A 5,572-nucleotide genomic window follows, 5' to 3' on the forward strand; every position below is an offset into this window, starting at 1 on the left:
GTTTGTGTGAATAATGGAATGGTAAGCGATCGAGATATCCTCTATTTCTCCCAAGAAAGATGCCAGAGTGAGCCAGGCAGTCAAACCCGATCGGGAAGACCCCGAGCCCAAAGAAAGAATGAACGGACTAAAGCGACAAGAACAGGAGTAATAAACAAAACAATCACAAAATTTTTTATAGATATTCACGATATGTTCTCTATGATAACTGAGTTCATGAATTATGGTCAACAAACAGGCTAATCCAACCAATCGTGCTTGCACACGATAGGTGTCAAGTGGAAGTGCAGTGATATATACGGATGAGGCATCTTAACAGATCGGTAGACTTGAACCTGACAGTTATACAATTCCAGATGATGATCCAGAATTGGGGCAATCACGTTTATTAGAAGTGGACAATATATTGGTTGTACCAGCCAAAACTCTCGAATATTGGCTCGGGGCATTTTCTCTACCCCTTCTTACCCTGCAAATCAGGGTCACCTTACGTCCTTGAACCGATAACCATCTTTCGGAGACACTTATCAAGGAAATCAAAACTGAAAATGCTGGAAAGAAAAGAAGGAATAGAAATGGGAAGTTGGGAATAAACAAAAGCAATAATTTTGCATTTGTTGCAGATGCTCCAAGGAAATAACATCAAAAATGTGGATCTGTGAATCATCTAACTCACCTTTGTAAAAAGGTTCTTAGCAAGCCAGAAGAGGGAGCATGCAAATACAATGAAGCCAATGCAAATGATCCCTACTTATTCTGTGACAAGTTTGACTGTATTCCTTGTAACTTGAAAGTAATGAAGAGTTTCCATAAGCTGAGAGTAGACCTCAAAGAAGTGAATATTGGGTCTGCATCAAAAAGGGAAAATACACAACAATCCATGAACACTATTCTTTCTGAATCAACTCATTCTAATTCTGCATATTCTGTAAATAAGAAGAAAGCACCCAACATTTCTTGGGTTGCTAAACATACTTAATCCTTATTGTATGCAGGTGTTAAGTGGCATTTATGTCCACTTAAAATGCTTATAAAGGCTTGAGTTGATGTTTTGTAATCGAGTTATTTGTTTATTTGATGTGTTTTTGTAGTGTTTTTGCATTTCAGACATAAATAAAAGAATCAGGAGATTTAGCATAATTTTGGTGCTAAATTGGTGTTGGGATGGTGCTCAGGATGATTGCTCGAGGATTGCCAACTCAAACCAGCCAAGAAAACAAGAAAAAGAATATTTTCCAGAAGGTCAGCACGCCCGCGCTGTGGTAGCATGCGTCCGCGCTAGAGTACAGGAAGACTGCACGCACGCGCTGGTGAAGCGCTCGGCCGTGCCGGGTCAATTTCTAGGAATCCTATTTCTACTATAATTTTGATCTTCTAGACTTCTAATCTACATGGGCTGCTATATAATGATAACTTAAGATTGTTTTTCAATAACAAGACGTTCCAGAGCTTAAGGAGAATATGTAAGAAGACCTTATAGCACAATTCAACGAAGGAGAAGAGGATTTAGTTTATTCTTGTGATTCTTTGTTTTAAGTTGTAATCTTGGATGCTAGTTTTCTTATTGCTGAACCTATACTATTGTTACATACTTGGTTTATTATTTATTCAGTATAAAGACTACATTTATTATACCATGCTTTCATCGAAACCCACGTTGATGATGAGTCTGATTATGGGCTAATCGTTATTGTGGGGTTCTAGCGGATTTACTTATGGATTCCTTTAGTTAATTTGTTTTTATACCTTAGTGTGTGGTGAATGAATTATTACCTAGTATTGGTTGTGCGTATTCGTCTTATGAGCGTCAGGAACTTATAAGATAGCGTGTTAATCTCTAATGAAGCGAAAGTGAATTTAGGGGTTTAGAACTTGCCATGCTAGCATAGGTTCATATATTTGATATGCATGATTTGTAGGTAATTTTAACCATCTTACTTTCCCTATGTAATCATGATAGATAACCTTTGCGTTAAACCGTTATGCTATCAAATTCTATAGACATATAGGGTCTCAATATTATTGGTGTCTATTCAGCTTCTATCTCTTTTTTGGATGTCTGATAATAGGGTAATCGTACAACGAAAGTTGGCATTTACTAGTTTCGTCTTATCTTATTAGTGTCATCACCATTACATGCTAAGGTTGAGAACAAAGAGGCTATTGAATGAATTAGTAATGAAACTAGAATCCCATGTTTGTGTCATATAGTAATCAAATCCCTTTAATCTCTTAGCTAATGTTCTTTAGTATAATTTCTTAGTTAAATCTTAGTTATTAACAATCTTAATTTGTTATTCGTCTTAGCATTGGATAATAACCATACCATTGTTGCATAAGTGCATTAATTGAAATTAACCTAACCAGTCTCTGTGGGAACGAACTAGAAATAATTCTATATTCCTTGCAATCGCGTATACTTGCATGAATATTAGCGCGTGTTTTCGTCCTAACAAGTTTTTGGCGCCGCTACTGGGGACTCGGGGTTAATTTTTAGTTTATGTGTTTGTCATCAGTGGTCGTTAAAGTTCATTGACTCGGATATTTTTACTTACTTATTTCCTTGTCGTGTTTCAGGTACTCTAGCGAGCGTGTATGCATACGCATTCTCGGTCTCATAAGAGAACACTGGATCAAGCTGAGGAAGAAGTTGTAGTAGCTAAGAAAGTTTTTGAAGAAGTTCTTGTTGAGGAGAAAGTTGAAGAAGAAGCTCTTATTGCAATAGGAGAACCATAAGCGAATACGAAGGCTTTGATGGATTACTCTCAACCAAAGATTAATGATATTCAGTCTAGCATTGTCTAACCAGCCATCTCGGCTAACACCTTTGATATCAAGTCGAGCACGATTCAGATGATATAGAACTCAGTTCAGTTTGGGGGTTCTCCGACAGAAGACCCAACATGCACATCAGAGATTTCATCGAGATCTACGACACTTTCAAGTTCAATGGAGTTTCTGAAGATGCTATTAAGTTGAGGCTTTTCTCATTCTCTCTGCGGGATAAAGCTAAGTGATGGTTACATTCTCTACAACCAGGTTCTATCACCAAATGGGAGGATCTTGCTCAAAAGTTCCTAACTAAATTCTTTTCTATGGCGAAGACTGCTGCAATTAGAAATGCACTTACTCAATTTGCTCAGAAATCTGGAGAATCTTTATATAAGGCTTGGGATTGCTACAAAGAGATGCTTAGAAAGTGTCCTCACCATTGGATGCCTGACTGGATGATCATTAACTGCTTTTATAATGGATTGGGGGCTACTTCTAGACCCATGCTTGATGCAGCATCAGGAGGAGCCTTGTGGGCTAAAAGCTACGATGAAGCTTATGAATTGATTGAACTGATGGCTGCTAATGAATACAAGAACCCAACTCAGAGACTAACTCAGGGCAAGGTAGCTGGAACTCTGGAGGTAGATGTAGCTACTGCTATAGCTGCTCAGCTTAAGGCTTTGATAATGAAGGTGGATTCTTTGGCTAATTATGGAGTTAATCTGATCATTAGTGTCTTTGAGCTTTATGTTGTTGCCCATGAGACGGAGCAGTGTCCTATTCTAGTAAATTAGCTCAATTCCTGAGCAACTTTCAGAGGTCGCAGCAACCAGTTCCAGCCACATATCATCCCAACAACCGCAATCATCCTAACTTCAGCTGGAGCAATATTCAGAATGCGGGTCAACAGCCTTATCAGCAGTATGCAACAAAGCAATAAACCCTCCTAGTTTTCAGCAACCATAATATGCACCAAGACAACAACTCCAGCTGCAACAATCTAATGAAAAATCTGAATTGGAGGAGTTGAAGCTCATGTGCAAAAGCCAAGCGGTTTCTATAAAGACCTTGGAGAATCAAATTGGGAAAATTGCCAATGCCTTGCTAAATCGTCAACTTGTAACTTCCTAGTGACACTGAAGTGCCAGGAAAGAGGGAAGCTAAGGAGCAGGTGAAGAAAATTACATTGAGGTATGGGATGGTGGCAAATCCCAAAAAAATTCAAGTTTTGAAAGAAGAAGCGGTGACTGAAGAAGAAAAACAGAAGGAAGCAGAAGTGGAACCAAGGAAGACTACTGTGGAACACAATCCTCCTGAAGGTAATATAGGGGAGAAATAGAACTATCCTCCACCTCCTTTCCTAAGAGGTTACAGAAGAAAAAGGTGGATAAGCAGTTTGAAAAGTTTCTTGAGGTGTTCAAGAAACTTCATATCAATATACCTTTCGCTGAAGCTCTTGAGCAGATGCCTAGTTATGCAAAGTTTATGAAAGGTATTCTCTCTCGGAAAGTGAAGATTGATGACTTAGAGACAGTTGCTCTTACAGAGGAATGCAGTGTTGTGATGCAACAGAAGTTGCCGTCGAAGCTTAAAGATCATGGAAGCTTCACTATTCCTTGTACCATTGGAAAAGTGTCATTTGACAAATACTTATGTGACTTGGGAGCTAGAATCAATCTGATGCCCTTGTCAATCTTCAAGAAGTTGGACTTACCTGATTCAAAGCCTACTTATATGACCTTGTATTGGCCGATCGTTCTATTACATATCCAGGAGGCATTATGGAGGATGTCTTAGTCAAGGTGGATAAACTCATCTTTCGTGCTAATTTTGTAATTCTTGATTTTGAGGAGGATAAGAAGATTCCCATAATCTTGGGAAGACCATTCTCGGCTACTGGTCGAACCCTAATTGATGTGTAGAAGGGTGAGCTTACTATATGAGTATTGGATCAGGATGTGACGTCTAATGTATTTAATTCCATGAAATTCCCAACTGAAAATAAGGAGTGCTTAAAAGTGGAGTTGGTTGATTATGTGGTTACTTCAGAACTTCATCAAATGCTAGGGTCTGATTCCTTAGAGAAGGCCTTGTTGAGGAATTCAAACAGTGAAGATGATGAAGGTGATGAGCAGTTGCAGTATTTGAACAATTCTCCTTGGAAGCGAAGGCTATATATGCCCTTTTAATCTCTTGGATTGGAGGAGTTGAAAAATATCCAAAACACCTCAAGCTATCTATTGAGGAAGCTCCTACACTTGAGCTTAAACCATTGCCTGAATACTTAAGGTATGCTTTTTTAGGTGATGCATCTACTTTACCTATTATTATTGCATCTGACCTTTCAGGTAGTGATAAGGAAAAGCTCTTAAGAATTCTGAGAGAGTTCAAGTCGGCAATTGGATGAACTACAGCACATATCAAGGGAATCATCCCTTCTTATTGTATGCATAAATTTCTGCTAGAGGAAGGTAGCAAGCCAACTATTGAGCAACAGAGAAGGCCTAATCCGGTCATGAAAGAAGTTGTGAAGAACGAAATTCTTAAGTGTCTAGATGCAGGGATCATCTATCCCATCTCTGAAAGTTCTTGGATGAGTCCAGTTCAGTGTGTATTGAAGAAAGAAGGTATCATCGTTGTTGCTAATGAAAAGAATGAGCTCATTCCTACTCAAACATTCACGGGGTGGAGAGTTTGCATGAGCACAAAAAGTTGAACAAAGCCACAAGGAAGGATCACTTTCCTCTTCAATTTATTGATCAGATGCTTGACAGATTGGTCGGGCATAAGTACTACT

The 5,572-nt window shown here is 38.7% G+C and overlaps 1 non-coding gene across 1 annotated transcript; it reads right to left on the reverse strand.

Moving 5' to 3' along the window:
• Positions 1–3,110: 3,110 nt before the first annotated feature.
• On the reverse strand, positions 3,111–3,217 carry LOC141722609 (small nucleolar RNA R71). Its single transcript, XR_012575620.1, has one exon. It is a non-coding gene; the product is annotated as a small nucleolar RNA R71 (small nucleolar RNA).
• Positions 3,218–5,572: the final 2,355 nt, after the last annotated feature.

Source organism: Apium graveolens, chromosome 4, assembly GCF_009905375.1.
Source record: "Apium graveolens cultivar Ventura chromosome 4, ASM990537v1, whole genome shotgun sequence".
Lineage (NCBI taxonomy): Eukaryota > Viridiplantae > Streptophyta > Magnoliopsida > Apiales > Apiaceae > Apium > Apium graveolens.